Source organism: Pezoporus occidentalis, unplaced genomic scaffold, assembly GCF_034315485.1.
Source record: "Pezoporus occidentalis ecotype Australia unplaced genomic scaffold, CSIRO_AGI_Poc_V1 ctg10, whole genome shotgun sequence".
NCBI lineage: Eukaryota > Metazoa > Chordata > Aves > Psittaciformes > Psittacidae > Pezoporus > Pezoporus occidentalis.
This window is the reverse complement of record NW_026912779.1, coordinates 3,476,122-3,502,285: the sequence shown is the minus strand read 5'-3', so window position 1 is coordinate 3,502,285 and position 26,164 is coordinate 3,476,122. Positions and strand designations below refer to the sequence as shown.

The 26,164-nt window shown below is 43.9% G+C and overlaps 1 long non-coding RNA gene across 1 annotated transcript in view; it reads right to left on the bottom strand.

The window, feature by feature from the left end:
* The window catches only part of LOC134159067 (uncharacterized), a 517,675-nt gene that overhangs the window by 58,814 nt on the left and 432,697 nt on the right, over positions 1–26,164 (bottom strand). Inside the window, exon 6 of the long non-coding RNA XR_009963031.1 lies at positions 1,307–1,358. This is a non-coding gene — a long non-coding RNA (uncharacterized LOC134159067). The remainder of the gene's footprint in view (positions 1–1,306; positions 1,359–26,164) is intronic.

The following is a 26,164-nucleotide window of genomic DNA, read 5'->3' as shown; positions in this document are numbered from 1 at the left end:
TCACTGCAGAAAGCAGCAGCAAGACCTACAGTGCCCTGACCCAACCCTGCCTACATTCATGTCCTTTGATCATTCAGGTTTTTCTTTTTCCATGCCTCTGTATCTGGGCGCTGGTGACCACACACTTATGGCTTCTTGGCATTGTGGCAGGGTTTGGACCTTAATTCCTCTGTTTATGCCATTAAGTGTGCTGAAGGCAACAGAATAGAAGCTTCATCACACTGACCTGCCAAGACCCTCAGCTCTGACCTGGAGGGATAGTCTGTTCTGGCACGGGTTAAAGGGTCTCATTTAATTTAGAACCTTAAGCTGGATTTGAACTGGAGCCCCAGAAGTAAAAAGCCAGTGTTTTTATCTGGGAAGCCACATGGCTCTGGTTTCCTGATTGGTACTTATGACATCCCAGTATTGGCGAACCACGGAGATATTAACTGTGTGCTCCAATTTCTGCCCTTAATTGTGGCCAGCTAGTCTGGTTTTTCCTTCTTTTTTTTTTTTAAAGGATTTGAGTGACAAAGTGACTATGCATATCATTCCACATTTGAACTGTAAGACTTCAGTATTTCTACCTCTAGTGTGTAATTGGATCAGCTGCCAGTTACAGAAAGGAGCTGGGTGAGTATTAAGTGTGTGGAAAATGAAGAAGAGTCCAAGTGTGAAGGGGAGGAATAATTTGACAAAGCCTGCAGTGAGCTGTACGGGGTTTTCTCGTTCCAAAATGGAGTAGGTTTTGAAGCACATGAGAAAAAACTGGCTTTGATTTATTAGCTTTGGTTCACAGAATGCTAACCACAATCTTGGAGTGACTCAAGGCATATGGAAAGCCACAGTCCCTGCCCCAAGGAGCTTACAATACCCACATTATCACATCAAGGATGGCTGAGTGCCAAGCTGGAAAAGGGGCTGCTTTTATCTGACTCTCTAAAGCTGTGTCTTGAACAACCTTGCCAGGTAGCACGCAAATCTACGGCCCTGGGCTTGGGGGCTTAATGCGGTCATGGTATGGTGCTCCTCAAACCGTTGCACCTAATGCTCTTCTGTAGATCCCCACTGTAGAACTTGCTTACTTCAATTTGGAGTTTCTCAACTAAAGGAGCAGAGCTAGTGTAAACAGGAAGCATTTTAAAATCGGTTATAAAAATCCAAAGTAAACCTTAGCCCTTTAAGAAGGTGAGAAATAGATGAGGACCTTGTCCAGTCAAAAAGTGGGACTGTTTCTACTGGGACAAGATGTGGCCTTGCCACTGAATTCCTCTTTTAACCACAGTTGTGGCAGGATCATACAGACAGAAGAAATAGGAAATACCTGGAAATTCATGGATAGTTGTCCCTCAGCTGTACAAATCCACTACACTGATCTGTAAGGAATAAGCAAGAAATATTCATTAGTGGTGCAAACAAACAGAGAGGATAACAGATATGCCACGTAGACTGACTGCCCAGTGGCGCGAGGATGCACACAGTATGGCCATGAAGGTGGGGAGAGTAAAGAACAACTGAGCTTTGCTCTCTCCCAGTTCAAGGTTGCCCTAAGCTACACTTGGTGCTTTACTGCCCATAGAACCAAACTGATACTCTGGGATTTGGAAATTCTTCTGCGATGCCTTCAATAGCAGCCAGTATTGAGAGGAGCAATGTCCCAAAGGGCCCTGAGGCTATGGTTGTAGAGTCATATCCTTTCTCACTGGCACAAAAGCTCCGCAGATGAGTCTAACAGGCAAAAACACAACAAAAAAACAACTCAAAATCATTTCTCTCTGGCTCTCCGAGGGGGGTAGGGCATTAAAACAGAATGCCCTACCTCAGAGGAAGTCAAGATTGGATCAGAACATCTCAGCGAGATAGAAAGGGAGAGATGGCAAGAGGCGGTAGTGTAAAGGTTTTATCAGCATGAGTTTGGGATGACCACATTACTCATAGGTCACTGGGCTTTCCAGCTGACTAGCAACAGATGAAATAAGAACACAATGGCCTCTAGATTTCCAGGTAGCTGCTGCAGCCAAGATTGTCATTTCAGCAGTCCTTTTAGTCTGGAATATGCATGGTGATACTCAGAAAGCGCTGACTTTGTATGCACCGTGATATCCCACCATCACCATGGGATCCCACTATCGCCAAGCAAGCTCTAGAAGAGTATCAAGATAACATTTGCGTTGTTAGAGGGAGGAAAACATCAGATACCAGGCACTTGGTCTTGCCTACAATTTGCATACTCAGTATGTCCTAATCTTGGACTAGAACTAGAACAGGTACTTCAGAGACCCCGTGGTTCTCAGCCCATCTCCAGCAGGAAGGCACTGGGAATGGGTTATCCTGATGTGAATCCAAAACAGTTACAGCAGAAAACAGGCATAGCTCTTTATGCCTCATAGCAGCAGCCACAACACTGAGGTTTTGTTGTATAATAAAGACATTACAACTATCATCTATTTACACCAAGGTGTTGCCATTCAGCCAGGCACTAAAAAGACCTTACTTTTTCAGAAGGTACCATCTAATCAGCTATACACACAGAGATCCCAGCAGCCGAGTGGAAAATAACATTGCCATTCCTGACATCTCTCAAATTAGCAAGAGCTTATAATGAAGCTTTTGTAAGACGGCTCTTTCAAGGATTTGTTGGCTACCTCTCATGCTGGGAATGGATGCACACGGGGTAACTGCCCTTCTGCTCTGTGCTTAATTCTCTCACCTCGTACTATGTTGATTGTCTCCTGCACTCGGAGATCTCCTACTTGTGTTTGAACTCTCTGAATACTCTCTTCAGCTACACACAAGGAGCCGGAGGCCTCGGTAACCTTCTACCCCAGCAGTTCTTTTCCTGCAGTCAGGAAATTCTCTCTCTTTTTTTGTTTCCTATTTTTTTTATTGCCAAGATCTAGGGGGATTCCCCCTTTCAGTGCTTGGATTTATGCTGGGCCTGGATGGCAGCGATTGGTGACAACAGCAGAAGCACCCCGCGCCGCACCACTCACAAACAGAAGTGTCTCATTTTGCATAGGGCTTTAGGTCAATATGTTGATAATTTCAGCAATCCCACATTCATATTAGTATTGAGATATCTGGAAAATGATGTGTGCTTCAAATAACTTCAGTAAGCATCATGATATGCCTGTGTCAATGCTTGTACATTTTCCCATTAACTCAACCCAGATAAAACTCTGAGACTTGATTTTCAGCTGATGCAAATGCACAAAGATAATGAAATTACTGCTATGCCAGTTTCCACCTGCAAAACACCTTACCCTGAAATATCTCGATCCCTCTGCCTCCTTCATTCAAGCAGACGGAGTAGATGCCAGCAGGGGAAGGTTTCACGACTCTGCCTCTAACTCTCTTCAGTGCTATGAGTTTGCATAAGGAGCTAGAGGCTGTAGCTGCCTTCTGCCCTGGCAGGTTTTCCTTCTCCTTCATTCAGGACATTGTCTTTCTCTTTTTTCTAATGTAATCAATGAGGGAATCCTCCTTCTGCTCCTAGGTTTGAGAGAGCAGCTGATTTGTGGTTTTACCCCAAAATCCACCAAAAGTCACAAGAGAGCTCCTTGACGTTAGTGGGGCTGACCTAGCTGAAAAGGGATGTTCCTGCTGTTGACCAGGTCCTTCCTTGCCCAGTGTGTATTGCTGGTGTTTGAGCAGTGGGAGCTGCTCAGACCATCGTGCCACAGTGCTCTGCCTCTGACACTGTGAGTACTGCTTGTGTCACCCTGTTACAGAGAGTGATGGACCCAGGGAGAGCAGAGGGATGGTAGGAAGGGACCGGAGCCAAACCCAGGGGCACTGGGAAAGCATCACTGGAGGTACCAGTCTCTGCAGTGCAGAGGGAATCAGAGCTGAGGGCTGTGGAGGGGGATTAGGGAGGAAAAGTAAGTGGCACCACGAAGATGTTTTGCCAGGATATAGGCAGAAGAGAGGAAATACGAGACAGACAAACAGGAGGTGAAACTGGTTTAGAAGGAGGGAAACACACAGAAAACACCATAATAAAGGAGCCCCATCAGTATCAACAACACAAGGAGAAAAGAGGACTGATGGATAGCTGTGCTAGCATGAGGGAGGAAGGATAAACCAAACCTCTTCAAAGCAGCAAAAAAGAAAAGCAAAAATCGGGGTTGGGGGGGAAGCCAGAGGACAAATAAAGCAGAGAGAGAGGATTTCTATGAGCGTGAAGGCATAGGTCAGTACCCCATGGTCATTTCCTAAGAAAGGAGGAAATAGAAGCGAAAGAAAATTCCTAAATATGAAAGACTACTTTAACCAAATGAGACAGTGACTGCTCCTCTCTGATTTTTTGGAAGGTTTGCTATTAGCATATCTCCAATGATAAATGCCTTCATCTGATGCCAGCTTTCTGTAGGCAGAAATGCACACATGCAGCAAATCAGTTCTGCCAGGCAGAAGGCGATGTAACAAGAAACCATTTGGCGCTGCTTTGGTCCATGCACATCCCCTCCCCAGCATAAACCCTTGCAAGAGGTGCACGGCAGGGCAGTAGAGCAGGAGGACATTCAGCGATACCAAGGATGAGAACACAAATGTATAATTACACTGGGAGCCTAGAGCTTAATTTGTGCCCTGTCATGCTGGCAATCTCACACCGTTCATTAAACCCACTAAACTCAAGTTAATGTCTCAGATGGCCTCCCGAATGCTTTGGAGCACAGCTCCAAGCTCACCTTTCCATGGAGAGAGGAGCACCTGAGCCACCCCACTGACTTGAAGCCTGAAAGAGGAGCCATGGTAGGGATATACAGCCCAGTGCTGGGCTCTGTGGAAGAGGGCTGGCTGGAAGGACTGAGCAAAGACTAAAGCCAGGCTTCCTTTTGCAGGCATCATTCAGGCTTTTCCCCTAGCTGAGGTGGAACACATGCCCTACTCCATGGGAGGGAGGTAATTCCAGACCTGAGGCTTAAGCCAAGATAATTTTGGCATGTAACTCTGTATTTTGAATGACAGAAGGAGACATTTTCCATGCTGGCCTAGCTTTAAAAGTAAAGATGTAAGGGTGGCCCTTTATGCAGAAGTTTGGTGGGGTTAAAAGTTGTGCCTACTGATGGGTTTTCAAGCAGAGAAATATCCGCAACTAATCCTTAGGTCTTATACTGCATATGGGCAAATAGTGCTCTCACTTCCATCCCCTCAGTGGGGCTGGATGATTAACACTAATGATTTCAAAGGCAATATTCTGCTGTTGATCAGGGCGCCATTCTGGAAGGGATGGATTCAGATCGACACCGAAAGTTGATTTTGCAATGCATACATATACATCCACTTGCAACAAAAGTGCCGCGTATAGTCCTTGGTTTACCAGTAAAACCCAGTTAGCTTCTGTGGTATCACACCAACTTAAGTGAGATGACAGTGTGGCCACAAATCCTGCCATCTAGAGCCCACATCCCACAGTCTTTACTCAGACTTCAACTCACTGACTGTAATAGACCTTAATTCAGGGTAGCATCTTCACTAAGAGTGCTTCTATACACATCTTATTTGCCAGAATAAACATGTTTTGTTTTCTGGGGTGGGAAAGAATATTCAGATTATTCTTCTTAATAGACACCCCCCCCCATCCTCTCTTTCTGAAGCAGACAGCTTAGAGACACAGAACAACCCTTTTTTGTGCCCCCCCCCCCCCCGCCTTGCTCTGTACAGCACCCCAGTTCCACCCTCACTTTAAGATTAACTGTTTATCTGTAAACTGACTGTGCTATCCTTAAGGGCAGATATTATTTGGATTTAGTTATTATACCAAGGTGCATTTGTGCTTCTAAATGGGCAGCTGTACTGTAAATGGAACACAAAGGAGCAAAATCCAGCCTGTTCCAGCGTGGGTCCAAAGCCCAGAGTGCCTGTGATGCTGTCGTCTTTTGTTTCAAATGCAGATAGAGAAAACTACAGCCCTTTTTTTTGTTTTCCATGATGGTTATAATGCAGAATATGAAAAACTCTTGGGATGGTTTAAGCTGCAGGGTATTCTCCCAGAGTTCTGTCCAAAAATAATCTAGTAAAAATGTGGACAGAGAACCATCGACCTCTGCTTTCCCCTGAACATATGCAGCTCTGATCAGTCTGGTATTTCAAGAAAAACAAGGTCCTGAACCCTAATCCTCAGACACATAACAAAGCGCACTTCACAGCTGTGATGCACAGCTACTATCAGCTCTGAGGCCTGAGTGGGTCCCAAGACAATGCCTCCTTTATCACCCAGAGGACAAATATCTAGACAGCAATATTTTCTGCTTGAATGCTTCAAGCATCTCTCGCAACTCCTGACTGAAAAAGAAAACTGAGCTGAGAGTGTTTGCTGAGTGATTATTTTAATTTACTACTTGATGTAAATCTAAATGAACTGACATCCAGCTTGAGATGGACAGAAAACAATCATTGTGGAAAAAAAGAAAGAAGGCTAATATTACAATATCATTTGAGTCGCACAGGTTTGGGCAACTTTAGCAGCGGCAATGTAATAGATAGCGAGGCAGGGTTTGCATTTCCCTTTCTTCCCTCAATTACCATAATAAGTTCTGTAATTTTAGGGCTGTTTATTTATCAGGCGACGATAACAAAAACGCTCGGAACACGGGGTCTGAATGCTACAAAGCATCACAGCGTCAGCCTTTGCATGCAGAGGGATTGCTGATTCTCACACACCTGATTATCCGTGTGTACGTGTGTGTACGCATGTCGAGAAGCGACAATCAGCCCCTTTTTGTTAATAGCTAAAATGGCCCAGGGTTTGCATCTGGCTTGAGGCAGACTGAAGGGAAAAGGGTTGAAAAGGAAGAAAACTTCCTGGTGAAGTTTTTGAGTGCTTTAAAAACCTGTCAAGTCACTCTGCTGAGCGTTCTCGTATGAACAATAGGTTTGGGACCTGGCCTGCCTGCACCGGGGAGCCTGTCACTGCTGCTCTCTGATCTGGGTTTCCAGCGTTTGATGGCTGCGTGGTGTCACAGAACAGCTGGAGGAGACGCACCCCGGCTGAGTGCCTGAGACGGAGGGGGAAAAACAACAAACAAGAAGCAGAGGAAGAGATTGCTTTGTGAGGCAGCAGACACAGGCATCTGGGCTCTGCCGGAGCGCGACGCGGCACCTTGCGGCATGGCCTGTGGTCCCTACACTGAGATGAACAGATAGCACTGCCCCACAGGACCCCCTCGATCCCAAATGAGGACCAGGGAGAAGGTGCATCACATGCAGTGCAACCCCAGATGGAGGTCCAGCAAGAGCTGCCCCTCCAGTGGGGCTCAGCAGTGGGTTCACCACCTCCTGCAGCTCCTAAAGGCATTTTTCCAGTGGGAGACCACCTCCTTGGCCCCCTCCAAGCCTGGCATGCCATGGCAGCATCAACAGCCTGGAAGAGTGGGAAGGAGGCACCACAAGCCCATTGCTTAGGGCCTCTCTTAGCACATCAAAGAGCCATACTGCACCCCCAAGGCTGACTGAATGCACCTGGGGCAACTTTGCATTGAACCCTGAGCTGCTTGGGTTGGTTTTGGGGGATTTGTGGTTGGAAAGACTAATCTACATGCATAATTTCTTGCACATTGCCTTAAAAGTACGCACCTAATTCAAAACAAACCCCATTTTGCTTATACCAAAGACCGATGGGAAAGCTCCTAACTGAATAAAGATGAAACTTGCCATTCAACGGCTTCAAGCTTTGGGAAGACACTTGCTTTCCTATTCAACTATTTGAACCACTACCTTAAAGAAATCTTTGCAGTTCCTTCTTAAATTCCACAGGAGGCTCAAAAGCACGTCGGAAATATTTTTACTCCCTACCATAAGATGTTTTTCATCAGAGTAACATGCCTCTTAACCCACAGCCATATATTCAATTAAATTGCATGGGCATATGTGTGTTTATTTACATAATGTGTAAATGTATAGCTGGGTATATATAAACAAAAGGCTTTCATAACACAGAGGAACACACATGGCGGTATAATTTGTGTATACGCACACTGTGTAACTGCAGCCGTTCATGTCAACACCATTCATCACCTGTATTCACCAAAATGGTGTCAGTACTGTTCTGCACGCTGCCTACAAGTTCAGCACAATGATAATCTCCCTCCTCAATTAATTAAGGACAATTTCCATCTTTTAAGTGAATTGCATTAACATGACAAAACGGTAACAGTGGAGCTGCGAACTGAAAACCTGCGACAAAGTCCCTCTTTCAACACAGACACATTGAAAGATTTTACAAATTGACAGTATACATTATGCACAGCCTAACTGTGGACATTTTCTGTCAAGCACTTGAACACAAAGACGCAACAACGGCTCCAGTGTGAGAAAAGAATTATCTATAGGGGACCGGTCCTCCCTAAAGGCAACCTTGACAAATCCAAGTGTGCACCTGGATCACCGTTTAATATAACTCTGCCACACCAAAGGTATTTGCCAGGAAGCTTTCCCTGAGTTATTGTGGGTTTGCAATGGGCCTTCATTAACTGACCCATGTAAAAATAGAATCATAGAATCATGGAATGGTTTGGGTTGGAAGGGCCCTTAAAGCTCATCCAGTTCCAACTCCCTACCATAGGGAGGGACACCTCACACTAAACCATGTCACCCAAGGCTCTGTCCAACCTGGCCTTGAACACTGCCAGGGATGGAGAATTCACAACTTCCCTGGGCAACCCATTCCAGTGCCTCAGCACCCTCACAGTAAAGAACTTCCTCCTTATATCTAACCTAAATTTCCCCTGTTTAAGTTTGAACCCATTCCCCTTGTTCTGTTGCTACAGCCTCTAATGAATAGTCCCAAACCTACTAAAAAGAGTATTTTTACTAGGTTAAATATTAACCTATCTGTTAAATATCGCTTCAGTAAGAAGGTTACAAATACACGGTGTGAAATGTTACAGATGGAAATGACTTTATTGTTAGTTCTGTGGGGCCGCTTACAACTGATCTGAAATCTTCAGTGTAGGACTCAGCAGCGAGATGAACATTTTCCCTTCTAGGGACAAAACGCTGTCAGGAAGTTTTAAAGAACTCTAGCTTATATTTATAGCCTTACCATACAGCTACTACGGATCTAGCACTCTTTTCACTGATGAAGTGTCTGATTAACACATACCGTTACTGGGATTTGCAAATTAAAGGCTGGATCTTGCAACACTTATGTGAGTCAGCCTTAATCACATGAGTAGTCCCCAGCAGGAGTAAATGGTGCGGGATCGGGCCCTTCCAAAATGAGCAACGCTTCATTAGCCCCTCCATGTGATTGTATAAATATGCATGCTCTAACGCAGTGTGGGGATGTAGGTACATACAACCTCACGTTACGTGTGTGAGTACAGCCAGAGAGCACACAGGGATTTGGGATTTTCACGAGTACAATTAGGTTATGGTGAAATCGGTGAATGCCATGTGCAAAATAAGAGAGAAGAGAGACTGACCTCTCCATCCTCCTCCGATTACTCCTTGACGACACAACCAAACACACCACAGGTACCGGTGCAGAAAGGTGTTTAACTTGTGCTGCTTTGCCCATGCAAATACTCAGACTGGAAGAAGTTGCCAAATGGGGTCCATAATCCTCAACGACTGAGAAAACTCTTATTGGAGTTTAGCTGTAAAAAACTATCAGCAATGCTCAGTGTGTGACGTCATGTGGGGCTATTGCAGAGATGATTCTGACACCGCAAAGAACAAGCAGGAACCACCTCAAGCCCCAAAGAACTGAGGAATTCCTCAGAGGCAGTTTTCCTGCCGATGACCCTTGTCATAAGAAGTAGGAAGTGAGCACCCTTTCCCTAGGAGAAGAGGCACTGCTTACCTAAGAAGGGTTCTTCTCTGGGTCAACACTTCAGTCAGAAGACCACACTGCATTTCCTGTTGGTAATTCTTAGCTGTAATTATGGGAACTATTGCAATTAGGTTATTCTAATTATGAAAACCTATTTCCCCTTCAAGATTTAAGAGCAATCTTTTTTTTTTTTGTATGAAAAAGAACACATAAAACCACTGAAATCCTTTGAATTCCTTCTCGTGCCACCCAATCTGAGCACAATTTATCTCGATAAGTTTTAATTATAGCCAGAAAGACACTGCTCTGTATAAATAGAAAGAAATATAATTGATAAACGCAGTCAGATGGTACCAGGTTGTTTAAATAGACCATTAAGCTCAAAATGTCTAAAGTTAAATTAGATTGTATTCTCTTTCACCTAGGGCTTTTGGAAGGCACAACTGGCATGTACAGTCTTGTCCACATTAATTTTTACTGCCATGGTCAAAAAGCAGCATAAGTCTGAAGCTTGTGTCGAATTTTCTGTCTTTACTTGACGTGATCATAGGAGATGAATTAGCTCCCTTGGTGCAGGGAGTGAGAGAAGGTTAGTTGGGGGAAATAAGGAATTTTCAGAGGAAAGAAAAAGTTTGAGGGAAACATATGGTTTAAATGCTCTAGCCTATTTCAGATCAAGCTGAGAGAGTTGAGATCTGTTGGTTCAGAGATCCAGTTCACTGCACATTCCTACTGTGCCTGCCTACTAATTGCATCCCATGTTTGTCAATCAAATATTTGCAATTAACAAAAATATTCCCTTAAGAGACATATACCAGAGGCTGCTAAGGATCCATTGCTTTGCTATTAGAGTCAGCTCCACACACACATACACACACACACACAAAAATAGAAGGGTCTTTAACAATATTCTGCTGATGATGGCACTGCCAGACACTTGCAGTCAAAACATTAACAAGCAGAATAGGTGGCATGGGGGCTTTTCAAAGCGATCTTTTTCAAAGGAAGAAAACTTTGATCTTAGTGTTTCTGACCCATCCTCCACCTCTGATTCTTCAATCTACAAGTACATATAGTGGTTTAATTTCACTCAGTGCATAACTTGCCTAAGGATAAACGTTGATCTAGATTTTTTTCTTATTTAACTCCAATTTAACTGATGCTCTAAAGCTGCCCTAGCGCCGCATAATGCACACTTGCGCAAGGTTTCTAAGCAGAAACTGAAGAAAGCAGCCTGGAATAATAAGAAGTGCACAAGGTTCAGAGGAAACATTAATTTGTAAATAGGTAGAAATGCCAGTAATTTGTTGGGAATTGAAGACCTTGTGTATGAAACAGTGAAGCTTAGCAGCTGTGCACTGCTGTTTTCTAAATCAATATTACATCTGAAGGTGGTGTTTGAATGCTTGTATCATTGTGGTTTGAGTCAAACAAAGTTCTGTGATAAGAAATGATCAAACAAAACAAACAAAATCCCTTCCCTGTCTCGTCGGATAAATTCCAAACACAATTCCACAAGAGGGATAGAACATTCAAATCATCCCCTTTTTGATAATTGCCTAAACCCCTCAGTCACAGGAAGATGATTGGATTGGTGATGGACTATTGTATTCTCAAAGACATGGATCATGCCAATGGAGAGCTCCTGCAAAATGATAATAGTGTGTGCATCTTCAGTGTGACCTAAGTGTGAGCTTTAAACCCCATTCAAGCCAAAATGCAGCGGTCTGGCGTGAACATGACTGGGACCAGGAGACTCCAGCCTTCCGCTTTCACCTCTAAAACTAATTCCTTCAGTGCCATGAGCAACCACTTATCCTCACTGCTGCAGTTTCTCTATCTAATACAGATGATAATCTATAGCCAGCTAAAGAAAAGAGCTCAGACTTAGGCCAAGTCTACCCAAGGAAGAATTTGTTAGCATCTCGGCAGGTACAGCTTGATTAGCAGATTTGCCTCATGTCGACACAGCCTGCACCTGCAAACAGAGTGTTTTTCCTGCCATCTATCAATTCTCCCATGCAAAATGAAGCAGAATCCCAGCAATGTTCATGATTTTCTCAATCAAAAGTGATCTAAGATATTGTATGAGTGACATTGCCTCATTTGCTCAAAGGCTGCAAATACACATGAAATGCTCTGAAGACACAAAGAAGCTGCCATCCCTTCCCTTTATCTTTATAAAACATTCCCTTCATTTAGGCTGTGGCTTATAAAAATCTCAGCATCACAAAGCTATGCATTTGGGGCTGTAATACTTGCAGAGAAGGGGCAAAGAAGCGAGATTCAGCATTTCTCACAACACACCAAGCCCAGTTTCTGGAAGCTCAGCAAGGAAAGGGAGTTGGGAGAGTGGTGTCTGCAAAGGAATATCCTGAGAGACATCTGCTGGCCACTTTTACCTTGCCCAGCTCCCTTCACTGACTGCAGAGCACGCAAGTTTGTGACACTGGACTTTCTGAGTGAAGGGACAACTTGGGGGTCATACAAATCGTAACTCCACAGCAAACAAGTATCAACCAACAGCCCTGCCTTTGGGCTCCAGAAAAGATTTAGCAACATCCTTATTGTCTGACTTATTACGAAAGGAAACAAATTCATCACTGTGCCTGCAACGGAGAGAGCTGTGGAGGACAGCTGAAGAGCATCCCACACCAAGCCTGGAGGCACATCTCAGCCTAGTGACCAGCAACAGGCTGCCCTGCCACTGCTGAATAAACAGACTTGGAAGCTTGGCATTTGCACCCCCAGCTGTCCATGTACCCCTCCGCATGGCCATAAAGGAGGACAGCAAAGCTGGGTGGCACAGACAGTGATGGAAAGAGGACAGAGCCTAACAACTTGCACAAGGCTGGGGTTGGGGAGATTCTAAAGTGCAGACTTGCATCGAAAAGCCCCGTTTGTAAATACTCATCTATCATTTTGCAGGGGGTTGTCAGATTACAGAATTTTATCATCAAGTTTGAGGTGGGAAAAGAAGAGGAGGAGATGGAGGAGGAGGGTATTTTTGTTCCTGTCCTTCATTTCCTGATAAGGAGACACTTTTGATCCAAGAGATTTTTCTTTCTTCCTTTCTTCCCCCCCACCCCCCTTTTATTTTTTCTAATGTGGTACCATAAATTCGCTTCACAAGATGCAGGTGTTTGAAATATTGAAGAAGTTCTCTGGTTTTGCATTCCTAGCCTCACTGAGGAGAAAGCTTACGCATCATGACATGGCGAGTTGAAGCAATGATTAAAAGGCTATTGCATATGCTCTTCCCAGCTGAGTTGTTGTTCTCGGTGTTGTTTTCAGAGCACAGAGAAAGTGTCTGCAACAGCTGCTAATAAGCTCTTATGCGACTCTAACATCATGATCTGATCACCCCAGAGGTGCAGAGTGGGAGCTGAAGAACCCGGTCTCAGCAATTTGACAAAACCATCCCTGACATGTTTCAGCTACCGCAGGAAGTTTGTGACACTGAGAGGAAATGAAAACGTGTGTGTGGAAGGTTGAACAGGTGCTTGTGTTTGTGTGCGCATGAGATTGAAAGCCGTGGGCAAAGCAGGGATGTGTGTGTTTTCAAAGGCACAAATGGGAATTAGACACACAACTTCCATTGACTTGCAATGGAAGAACCACCCTTTGTGCCTTTGAATTTCACCTCCTTCAGTTACCATATTTCAATAAGAAACAATGCTGCAAACCTAAGAATGTTCTAAAAGGTACCATACCTGGAGTGCTGCTGCTTTAGGATGCTAATCTAGAGGCACAAGATGAAACTACCGTGATATACTGAGCTTTCTTAGGTCACAGATGTCTCAAGGAATCAGCTTATATCAAACCTTCTGCCCAGAGCTTCAAATTTGGAATGCTCTAAAAGTATAACTTGAGTTGACAATGGACCAGTTCAGGAATTTCCACAGGCATAACCAATTGTTATCCCTTCCTGGGCAAAGCAAACAGTGAGCAAAGAGTAGGATAACTACATCTAAAGGTCTAACCCATGGGATTCTTCCATATAAACCCAAACTGCTCTGTTTCGTTGTCAGAGGAGGAAAGAGTTGGCTCATTTAAGATACATCCAGGTGGATGCACCTGAACCTGTATGTGCACATTGCAGAAGCTGCATAGTTGTGTGCTGATGTGCCATTTGGCTCTAATTGTGGTAAATGTAGTGGTAGCTGTTCAGTTCTGGTGTCAACAGTGTCACGCTGTCTCTGCAGGATGACTGTGAGCAAACAGTCTGAAGATGTTTTAGCAGCGCATATAGCTGCATATATTTTCCATAAATAGGAATTTATTCTTTGGCAGACAAGCTAGCATTAGAGCTGCAAAAACACAAGGAATATAGTAAGTGCCGGGAAAAAGAAAACCAAGCAGAGAGACAATCTGTGAAGCAGAAGAAATAAATAGAGACTGAAAAGAAAGAAAAAATAGGAGAATGAGGGGAGAAAAACACTAAAAAGCAAAAGTGACATGGAAAGAGGAAGAGATGGTAAACGAAAAGTCGGGAAAAGTACTGCAAACAACCTGTGTATGAAAGAATAAAGGGGCCAAGAAGCAAAAGAGGGACTGGAAAACATTTTAACTGTTGTTAACTGAACGTGCTGCCACCAGCGGTGCTGTGGAGGTCCTACTCCTGCTGCCTCAGCCCGTATCCTCTGTCAAGCCCACGAGCGGTGCTTGATGGGTGACTGGGAATACCAGTGCCTCTTTTCTGCTAGTAATTGATGGGAAGTGCTGTTTGCCATTGTGTCAGCTGAGCACAGCACCGGCAGGCAGGCCGGCAGCGATGCCGATGATAGAAACTCTGCGGAAAGGTTCTTGCTGTGAGCAGAGGCAGCTGCTCAATACAAACCTCTGAGGCTTGTTAGCAAGAGATCTAGGAGAGAGCTTATGCGGTCTTCTGGTCATACGGAGCACTGGTTTATATGGCAGCTCTGAAGCCCTGTATAAACAACCACTTCCAAGTGCTGCAACAGACCCCGATAGTTGAAGCATTGTGGAGGAGTTGTTGAAGCAAACAGTTTACGTGCACCTCATTACATGGCTCCTCTCTGTTCTGCGCTTCCTCGGTTGTGGAAACAGCACGCAGATCCAGCAGCAGTGTTTTGCAGACCACACTGTAGCGTGTAGCTCTGGGTACCCCAACTGCTTTTTTTAGCCAGCTTCTTAAAAAGCAATTGATTCCCAAGGCAATGGGACCAAGTACCTTTTTCTTTTATTAATCCTCATCCATAATAATTAAAACTGAGCTGGTTGCAAGTACCACTGGTTTCTTTTTACAATGAAGTAGAACCCAAAATCCACAAAACAAAGGTTTTAAGTGAGGGGTTAGAGGACAGCCAAGCCATGCTGGTCAGGGAGATCATAGAATCATAGAATGGTTTGGGTTGAAAAAGACCTTAAAGCTCATCTAGTTCCAACCCCCCTGCCATGGGCAGGGACACCTGCCACTAGTCAGCAACCATGAAGTGCAAATGCGCATCTTTGCTTAAGGAGAAAGGAAACTCTTTGGCCATTACAAGGTGCCTGAAGTGGTGCAGCATGGGTTAGCTCTATCCATTCAAACAGATGTAGCAATAATATCAGAATGCAAAAAAAAAAAAAACCACAAAAGGACAGAAAGAAAGAAAACCCCTGTAATTTCATTCATAAATTTTCCTGGGCTCTTCTCTTGATTTCTCTTCTCTGTTTAAGTGGGCAGAGATGACAATGGCAATTTCTGCCTGCAAACACAACTCTGAGCTCAACAACCAAAGAGCAGCAGAAACCCATTCTTCTCCCAGGCAGAGAGGAACTCAGCATTAATTAATTTAGGACACAACTTTCTGAAGCTTGGTTATTCCCCTGGGCAACAACTTTACCTCACATTAATTTACAGTTCAATGGCAATTTTATGGATACTTGAACTTTTATTACTGTATAACCTATACAACCAGAGTTGAACAGATTTTGCTAGTGGGATAAATGATCACTTGGTTGTAAAATGAGTTATTGGAATTGCCTTTTCAATATGTTACAGGCCAGACGGTCAGTAGCTGCTTTCTGTGATAGCTCAAGACTCCTGTACCCACACCCTGTGCCAAGAGGGGACACTGTTCCAATGCCACCACCACCACCAAACAGGAGACCATGAGGCACTTGACCCCAGTACTCCCTGTAGCCCCAGTAGTGAGGCTGAGTGTCCAAATCCAACGTGTCCTCCCTGAGGGCACTGAGCCCTAATGGGCTTTGCAGATGTTGACAGCTGGTCACCCCATTTGCTCATGGTTCATTCTAACACTGAAGCCCAGTTGCTGTGTCACTAAACAGCAAATCCAAGCAGATTCTGGCCCAGTACCATTGGCATCAATGCCTAGAAATGGTGCAACACTCATCTCTTGGTAAACTTCTGGTTGACATCAGCACTTTCTAAAAGTCACTTTGATTATAATCCTTAACCTCAGAAATCTGAACGCTCCAAAGACGTGTGTGCATATACAGATACAAAGAGGTGGAAACAACCCTCTGTTTTATAACCCAAACCACTTCAGGTATCAGCACACCTGAAGGCAGTGGTCTGTAGTGGGATGGTGCAAATGAATGGCTGGAGTCAAAAAGCCTTTTCTAGAGCTCATGTAACTGTGAGGGTGCAGTCTGAACAATATGCACTGCACAGCCTGGGCTTTCAAACCACCGTGGAACAGGGATATAGGCGGCTAAAATTATCTTATTTAGCACCTTTGATTTTTAATAACCTGAGAGAAAACTTTTTGGGGGAAACACTTAATATTATTATTTCCATAACGTCATAAATTACCCTCCACTTCCACATTCCCTATATGACTAATGAGTTCTTTCCAGAGTTCCATATCTTAGTGTTACCCTTCCCCTACGCTGTGTTCTCATATTGCTCTCAGCTATTTCACCTGCGTTGGTCACAGCATCCCAGGCTGTGTTACCTTCTGGAATGTACCTTCATTCACGTTAAATACAATCAGAAAAATCACCCTGTGGAAAGCACAGTCATGCTAAAAACGATTACTATGGGCAAAATTATCAGTAGCTTCTTATTCTAGCTCACAGTATTTATCCTATGATATTGATTTTATTACAGAAAACTCCTTACTATGTAATAGCTACTATAAAAACCACTGCTTTGCACTGCTGGTTTAAAAATAGCACTTTAATATTGAAAATAAATGTGTGGCAAATTATCTGAAGCTTAGGGAAAGGCCAAAACCCCAGTGCAGTGAAAAATGCCACTTCACCAGAATGAGAACAGAACAAAATCTTAATATTGCCTTAGTCGATATTTCAGTTTTAGATCAAATTCACCTTGAAATCTAGCCATCAATTTCTTATAACACCACAATTGATTTTCTCAGAAATCTAGTAGTAACTTCATTTAAATCCAGCCTTTCTAAATCTGCAGCACTTCAGAAAATGTAACTGAATGGAAAAAGTCTCCTTTTTTTTTTTCCCGGCTTTAAATCCCATTTGGTGAGTACCTAAAATAACACAATATGCACCTTGAATGAAAGTATGTGTCTATGTGCAAATGTATATTCCTTGTGGGATCCCTTTAAGGATGCTGGCTGCATACATAGTGGTGGTGCAAGATCCCTGCTCTATGGAAAGGTCTCAAGATATTTCAGCTGCAAGCTCTTTTTAAGAACTTGGGAGGTCTGGATGCAACAGTCAAAAGTGGGAAAGAGTTTGCACTTGAAGAGAACGGCTTTATGAAACCTTTCAAGTATTTAAGAATTAGAGCTATTAAATGCATGATCTATGACTTTTCAAGCTCTGATCTGCCTAATCTTTCTTCCATCCCTCTCCCCCAAAGGCATTAATAAAGCCCAAATTAAGCCATGCCAAATCCTCATTTTCCATCTGAGTTTGATGTTTCAAAGGCTGTGCAGTTCTACCTTTGTTTTGACACACAAAAATGTCACCTTTGCTTGGAAATGTGCATATTTGGCAATAAAAGAGGAAATACAGACTTCCCCTACATCGTGAGCTGTGTGTTGCAGTCTGTCAGCAATCAACAGGGGCAGATGTTAAACTCACCATCCTGTCTTAGAAGCTGTTCTTTATTTAATCAAATTCCTTTCTTCCCCATAGGGCATGTCTACAACAGGAGGTACACCATAGCCCTCAGCCACTTTCTCCAAAGGTATGATAACAAAGTACCCTAGATTTAGATGTATCCACAAATATAATTCCATACCTAAACTAGCATCAACCCAAGCAGTGCAGACACATCAGTGCATCCTCAAAGTCATCCTGGACTTCGCCTGTCTTGGCACTAAAGGCCTGCAGTGCCTGCAAGTGATAAACCCCTCCAGGTAGCTCTGCCCATGCCAAACTTGTGGCTTAAATAATGCCTTGGTAAAAAGGCAACTTCCACAGGAAAATGGTATCCTTATGAGATGGTTAGAAGGAAAAGAAGCCGTGGGGGACACAAGCCCTGCTGCAGCTAGGATGTAGAAGCAGCAATCTCGGTACTAAGTTCTTTTGCTTCCTTTCAGACCCAAAGAACAACTTGTGGTCCTGAAAGATTTCTTCTTTTCCTCCATAATTACTTTCATTGGTTTCCTAAAACATTTTATTTCTCTTCACAGCCCGTAGCATGATTATAGCCACGGAGTATAAAGGCCAGAGCAGCATTTTACTATTCCAAATAAGATTATTAGAGAAACATCTTAATACAGTGTAAGCCCAAGCCTTTTACCCTCTAGACACAGGTGGTGCCATTCCCCACCGTTGTTTTTAACTATTTCAATAGAAAGAGAAGATCATGACAATGGAGATTGTAGAAAGAGTAATTTCCATCTCTAAATCCCTAATGCCACCTTCAGACAGGTCAGCAGCAGGCGTTAGACCTGAGCTGGTCCTTCCAAAGGCCTTGCATCTGAAGCTGGACACTCCAACTCTTTAGATGCACCAAGGCCAGGCTGGATGTGGTTCTGGGCAACCCGATCTAGTTAAAGATGTCCCTGCTCATTGCAGGAGGGTTGGATTAGATGAGCTTTGAAGGTCCCTTCTGACACAAACTAATCCATGATTCTATGTCCTCCCTGTGAAGCACACTGCCTCCTCCAAGCCACCACATCAGCCAGGGTCAGCTCCTGAGAGTACCACCTGAACTCTCCAGCTCTGAGCATGAGCTGCACTGGAGAGTGTTAAATTGAATCTGGTCAGCCTGTAAATCAGGATCCTACATTTCTCCTCTTGTTATTAATTTATTCAGTAGGGGAAGGCATTTCATACACTGAGTTTTAGTGTCTGTTATTTGATGGTAATCGATTAATTTTTAACTATCTTTCAGCCCTCTGATGTTCTATAAATAGCCTCAGCTAATAGAGACATCTTTATATGAGGAATGCAGATCCACTGTGAGGTTATTTGAAAGAAAAGAAGGAGTCTAGTATAGTATGTTTGTTCAATGTGTTATTAACTGGGAAAGGAAATTGAGCTATAGTGAACTATGTAGATCTGATTCTGACAGCTGCAAACAATTCATAGTGAAAATGACTCAGCCTAATTCACATGTTTTAATTCTTTTCTCCCCCACTTTCTTTTGCAGGCAGATAAAGGGTTCCAAATGACCTTGAATTGAAAGCCCCGGGTTTATCTGCGTGTTTTCTTAGTGTTCTATCCAAAACTTCCTTTCTAGGAAGGCAGTAAAATCAGGGAAAAACCCAAACAACAAAACACTCCCCCCCTCCCCTCCTAGCTCAGTGTAAGGTTTTCAGACCCTAAAAAGGGAGGGATAATGTGAATATAGATTTGTTTCACTCAGCAGCTCCTTAGGAGAGACCTTAAAGCCATGGATGGCAAGTGTGGAGCTCAGGTGCAGTGGACGGATCGGAGGGAGCGTGGGGCAGCGGCTGCCTGTGGGGTCTCTCATGTCACACTTATTGCTTGAAACAAGAGACTCCCACCACTGGCAGGGGAAAGGCTGAACCTTCCCTCAGGGTAGATTCCAGCCCTGCTCCTCCAGCTGCTGGCACAGGAACACAACCCTCTGTGGCTGCTCCTCCCTTCATCTCCTACCACCTTGCTGCTGCTCTTCAGTGCACCTTTTCATTCTCCTTCTAACGCTTCCCAGACAGTGCTGTGGGCGATGTAAGTTGTTCTTCAGAAACCCAGTTTGGAGGGCTGGGATAGACACGAACCCCTCAGCCGTGGTGGGAAGCTCAGAAGCATTAGTGGCCTTTTTTCTCTTTTTGTAATTTACATTTTCCCTGTTAGTTCACCCTGAGATCCCAACGGCACAATTTACTAATTAATTACTATTATTAGCTAATGGCAGTGAAAACTGAAATTACTGCCTGCCTTAAGCATAACAAAATTGACAATAAATCTGTAGTCTGTGAATCACTTTCTTGTACAGGTCTGTTAACCAAACACCAACAGTGGTGGCTGGCTTGATGCTTTCCAGAAAACCATCTGGCACACATGGATGCACAGCCTTTATGTTCCAAAGACAGGGGCAAGCAAGACTGGGGAGGGATACCTGTGTTTCTGAGCACAGTGTATATGGGGCACCACAAGATTTGAGAGGGCTTTGTCCTCTTTTCCTGACCAAAGGGTCAAAGAACTGATGGTTCTTCATAAATAGGGGCTGGAACTGCCCCTTTCAAACAGCAGCACGTTTATGGTCTGTTTGGCACAGCAAGTGCACCCAACAACATACTGATGGCTATAGCTATTGGCACCAGGTACTTGCCAGTTGTATACAAAGTATTTGGGGGGTTTCTCAGATTTTCATTCTCCATATACACATAGGGCACTTTATAATGCCAAATGTGGGTCTTTCAGTCCTTTCCAGATGACTAAACCAGTGCTTTGCTTTGCAAAAGTGCTGAGTCAGTGGAGGACTGTGCAGTTTCTCAGAGGAACTGTGGCCTTCTGCCCCATGTGATGGGTGATGTTATCACAGGTGGGTGCTCCGAGGTCTTTCAGAGAGCTGTTACGCAGTTAAGCAATGGGTAATGGGTATGTGCAATACAAGAGAGCTGCTGTGCTGACTGGGATCCCAAATGGATTTCATTAGTGGAGTCAATGAGTGGCAGAGGATGAGCCTCCCATGGCACTGGGGCAGCAGCACACAGAAGTTCCTTTGGGATGTGCCAAAGGCAGCATGCAGGGTGGGAAAAAGTCTGCAAGGAGGAAGAGGAAGGAGCACCTGAGCTGAGCGGGGAGGCTGCAGGAGACAGTGGTGGGGACGCAGCAGCAGAGCTCAGAGGTGGGTGCCAGGCCTTGGCAGTGGCCGTTCCGGGGCTGCCAGGGAAGGGATCACTGCTAAGCCAGGGAATGCACAGCAAGAAGGATGTGGGAAGCACCATGCTCTGTGAGCCAAATGCCCTGGCAAAGCTCCTGTGCCATCCCCTCACAGCCACCATGGTGGGTATATAGATAACGGGAAGTGGGGATGGAGAAGAGCCAGGAACACCCGTAATTCACTCTGCCGCTGTTTTGCAGACCAGCATCACCTCCCAGTATCACAGGGACCCAACCCTCCACATGCAGCTCCTTGCACTGGTGAATGCCATGCAGTTTCCCCAGACACATGCATGACGTTCTCACCTCTAAGCCGCACATCCTCCAGGCTCAGCCAGTCCAGATGAGACCTGCTGTTATAACCCTCCATGAGAATTAAACTGCAGAAGATGTCCACTCTGAGAGCAGGTGTACGGGTTTGTGTCTGTATGCATGGGGATGCCTATATAACAATTATCCTCTCTCCCAGTCTCAAACAGTGGGTGGTCACTAATGTTAGACCAAAATCAATAGGTAGAAAAGAAACTGTTTACAAAAGCATGACAATGACTGGGTCACTCGCTCAGAAAGGAAGTTAGCATGGTTACAAGAAGAAAACACTCAGAAGAGGGCTATAATTTAGTGCCTGGATACCAGAGTGACTGGGAACTGCACAGACAGATTAGGCAAAAATTAAATCTCTTTAGACAGACTAAATGCAAGAGTCATATCAAAGAAATCAGCTTCAATCTAGTGCACGGAGTACTCTCTCAGCCTCAAAAAGTATAGAAGAGAAAGCAACAACAAGAAGCTGCCAGCCAAAATTACCAATGCAGTTGCATTTAACAAGAAATCAATATTACAATAAGATGCCAGTAATGAAAGAAAAACCACAGCAGTATCTCAGTAAAGATTACAAATTACAAGATTATAAATGGAGAGCCACAGTCATTTTGGACAGACAAATATGACCACAGTACAACTGCAGGCCAAATGATGGCTTAGGAAAAATGCCTGCAGCTTTCAAGAAAGCCAATGGGAGAAGCAAACATGCATCTAAGGGCACAATTTGGCTCTAGAACTCGCACATGAATAATTGTGGCAGGGAGGTACAGAATATCCCAGAAATAAAAGACTTGCTCATTAGAAACCCATCTAGCCAAACCCAAGGGGAGATCCTGATGTAAGACCTCTGCCATTTGTTATTTTCAAGAATCTGGTGCCAGTCTTGAGTTATTTTTAAGCCACTACGACTGCTTTTTAATAATAATTTCTCTTTCATCCAAAGAGCTCTTAAGTACTTTACAGGCATTTGACAAATGAGGCTCACGATGCTCCAGTACCTGCTCCTATGGATGCCGGCGGTGAGGATTCCTGACTGCACTGCTGCAGGATCCATGCCACCGGGCTGACAATGAAACAGGCAAAACCACACGGCTTGTTTGGGAAATGAGAGGAACCACAGCTCAGGGATGCTGCAGTGAGGGGTTTGAAGTCTTGCAATGAGTCAGAAATAACGGAAGGAACACAAGACTTCAGATTTGCAACCAGCTCGTTTAACCCTCGGCCCAACTCGGCTCTTGTGAAAAAGCTTATTTAAACAACATGAATAATACAAGATAAAAACCACCATACTGTCATTCTGGTGCATCCCTATCATCAAATCACTATATAAATCAAAAGCAGAACCTGCTGTATAGAACCCACATTCTTTTCTGTTTGTGCAGTGTTAGCCAAGCCCATGCTTAAGAGATGTTTGTTCATCCTTGTCCTCTATTTCATTTGACATACAATAGTGTCACTGGACAGAGCACTGTCACCACTTCTATTTCTAAATAGACAAGTTGGAGAAAACCAGATTAGAGGCTCAGGACGGATACTAAATGGAACCATAAGAGGGTCTGGTGGAAATTACTATGCTGAATATGTAGATAACACCCCCAGAGAAAGGCTGAAAGCGTGGGTATGGCATCGGGGCAGCACAGACTTCTGTATAGCTGGAGATATCTACTAGAGCTGGAAATGAAGCTTCACAAAGAAAATATAGATTGAAGCCAATAAACTGCAGGAAAACTAAAATCAAAATGATAGGTGAAAGAAATACATGTATCTGCATTGTGAGATGTCCATTGAATTGAGCAAATGATACTTCTCCTAAGGGAATGATTCATTACCATATGGAAAAGACACAGCCTATGATAAAGGATGGGGGGGGGGGGAAATCACTGAATAGCAGAATTTACCTGCAGAAATTGAAAAGGGACATTCTTCTTGAATCGTGGCAAAAGTACTTCAGAATTCCAACAGGCCTGACTAATGTAGATAGGGAGGGAAGGAAAAAAGCATGCTAAAATATGTGATATCATGCCCACAAGCAAGGGTGAAGGTCGAATCAGAGGAAATTTAAAATGCGCCGAGAAACAAGCAGCATCAGCAAGAGTGGTGCCAGAAACGAACAGATTTTATTCATCCCTACTTCAGGACCCAAAGAGGGGGGGGAAAGCAATTCTGGAAGCCCTTCATACTTCGGGGCTGTGTCTCCATGCCACTGACCTACTTATACTTCAAGCACTATGCTTGAAGAGACATGCTAATGCTCAAGAAGAAGGTCTTATACCACAACAATATTGTACGACAACAGTGCCCACAGTCTGGCTGTTCAGGGATTTATAAGCCAAGCACACAAATAGACAGTAATGAGTTACTCACCAGAGGCTGTCAGCAAAGTTGCTAATTAGTACAAATGGTAGTAGATTTTGTAACACTGTCCCCTGCTTTAGTGGGAACTGTTCCAAGACCACCTAACCTGTATCTCACCGGGTAGAGAAATCTTACTCCCCGTAGTCCTCCGTGGTATGTCTGAGGCTTTGGAAGTAGGAGATAAAATTGGAGTTGCAATGGAAACTCAGGTGGCAAAGTTAGCCACCAGAACACAGTAACTCACAACTGATTCCTGATGAGACACCCCACGTGCAGGAAATAATTACTCCTCACTCTCATCACGGAAGACCCGATCCACCGATGTCAACAGAATCCCTTCGACTGAATTGTGGCAGAACTGGGCCAAGTCCCAAGATTGTGTGTGCTGCTGCTGCTGTGGAGAGCAATACACTGGATCTAAAACTGATAAAAGCCTCCTGTTAACCAGCAGTTAGAATGCTTCCCTTACACATAACGTGCAGCTAAAACCATCAGCAAAGGCAATTAAATGGGACCCAGTTTCAATATGCTACCTTCAAACAGAGAAACACTTTATCTTAGAGGATCGTGGTAACAAACTGTGGACATACTAAAGCCACTGCTAAGAAATACGATGCTGAAAGGAAAACAAGAAGAATTATTGATTGGCTATTACAGTTTAAATATTTTTCTTATTTAAGAGTTGCATTCCTGTTCCCTTTGCCAATGAATGCACAGGGAGAAAACAGCACATCAAGTTTTCGTGGGGTTTTCTGGCACTACTTCCTTCAAGAAGAATTGAGTTTTAAGCCCCACTGACCTGTCTAGCCACTGAGAACGTAGGAGATTTTCTATTAAAATATGGCTTTCTATCAGCAGAAATAATTTTCTGTAATATTTTTGACTGCAATAAAAGCCCTGGGAAATTAAACCAGATCAAAACTCTTTAATACGCATTAAAAAAACAATTTAGACAAGAAAGGTCAGTAGTGGAAAGGTGCGATACCTGCAATCAGAGCCAAGTTACAGAAAGGGTTAGCCATTTATAGCCAAGTTAAACAGCACACAATTAAAGTTAACTTGGCTCTGCTGGTGTATATAAACCCACACATGAGGACTGGGGGGGGCTAAGACAGTTTCAGCAGTGTCTTATTTACCTTGGCCATTTGCATGGCTAACCGTTCTGTAGACTGGCTCTGTTTGGAGACATCACACCTTTTCACCCATTCTTTACACTTGGCATCTTCACATCTTTGCCCCAAACATCACATTTTGTTTAGAAGAAATAATTGTCAAGAGCCCATGTGTAGAAGAATAGAAAAAGAAGATATCTGTTCCATCAATGAATTCCTGAGTGTCACAAATTCAGGCACCAAATTCATTGTGACACTTTCTTACGGAGGATTAGAGGAGTTGGGAATTGAAAAGGAGCCTTCACCACCTGTAGATCACCCGTTCAAACACAGCTGAACTGGCCATCATGAAGAATTACTATTACGAGGTGGAGCTGGAGGATATGAAAGGCTCATAGGGATGGCAACAAAATGTCTATCATAATATTTTTCAGCAGCTCAGACATTTTACTAGAGGAAAAAGTTCACCAAAAATTGGTTTCTTTCTACCAGAAATGTGTCTATATTGTAAGAAATGAATACATTTCAGTTCATTCCCCTCTCAAACTAAACAGGCGTGTTCTATACTGGGGTGATTCAGTCCCATGGTATCTTCACAGCTTATGTGCCAACTCTCTTCTATCACCTTTGCTCCCCTGACAGAGCATACATCATGCTGTGCCCAGCATAAAGCACCTCCAAGAACTGGATTTCAAGACTGCCTGGGCAGAAGCCTCCCTTCACCAGCCAGGAAGAGCCCCAGCAAAGCCAGAGCCTGAAACTTGCCCAGAGAAAAGAGCAATGTGCGATAGTGCCTTGTAGTAACCAGGAATAACACACTTTCCCCCCCACCCCCCCCTCCTCTGTTCAGTGATTTCAGTGCAACTCAGGCTCCTAAATGCTTTTATGGATCGAGGCCAAAACATATTCAGTAATAGATACTGAAACAAATTATTTCATGTGCCAGTTCTGTAGGTTAATTCACAGAAGTGAGAAAACAGTTCTGATTGAAGGGCGGAGTGATTTTTAAGGATTTGATTCATACAGAAGTGTTAACAGCCTTTCGATAATCCCCACAATTGCTGAGCAGAATAGAATCAGTGGAAATGTTATTTCCAAGTTCTGTGGTGTAAATAAAACCTCCTCTCTCTGACTCACACACTGAGTCATCGCTGTCTGCATGTAGCGATGCTGAGGTGGGGTATAACTTTGTGCTCTGAGCGTTCCTCTTGTGGAGAGCACCTCGTGTCTCAGATTCTCTGTTGCTCTTGGGGTTTGTGGACTCTTAAAACTTCTCTCTCTAGTAATCCACCTCTTGTTTACCATAACCTCATCCCACTTGTTCAGCTTGCTGGCACGAGTGAAAAAAGACATGAAGTTG